This window comes from Pundamilia nyererei, unplaced genomic scaffold (assembly GCF_000239375.1).
Source record: "Pundamilia nyererei isolate P.nyererei 1_Seehausen unplaced genomic scaffold, PunNye1.0 scaffold00186, whole genome shotgun sequence".
Taxonomy (NCBI): domain Eukaryota; kingdom Metazoa; phylum Chordata; class Actinopteri; order Cichliformes; family Cichlidae; genus Pundamilia; species Pundamilia nyererei.
The window spans coordinates 649762-650164 of NW_005187587.1; positions in this window are offsets into that span (position 1 = coordinate 649762).

Below are 403 nucleotides of genomic sequence, written 5' to 3' on the forward strand. Positions count from 1 at the left end.
TGATAGAACTCACTGCAAGGTAATTAACAGTTAATTCACTTGGCGTGCCAAATCGCAGCTTTAGCTTTAGCCTAGCCTGCCGGTTAGTGTCTAGATCGATTCCCCGGTGTGAAAGCACTTCCAATTTTTCCTAATTCATTTTCTAATCACATATTGTACACATGTGAACATTCCCAAGTGTGTTTTAAAACTCCCACTTCACAGGCGGGCCAGACCGCAGCTTTAGCTTTAGCCTAGCCTAGGTGTTTCCTTTACAGGACCTGTAGGGCCTTGATCAATTCCCTGGTGTGGCAGCACTTTCAGTCTTTCTTAATTTATTTTCTGATCACATATTATCAACACGTGAACATTCCCAAGTGTCTTTTGGTGTCTCAGCCATGTGCTTTTAAACGTGCCAGGTCGC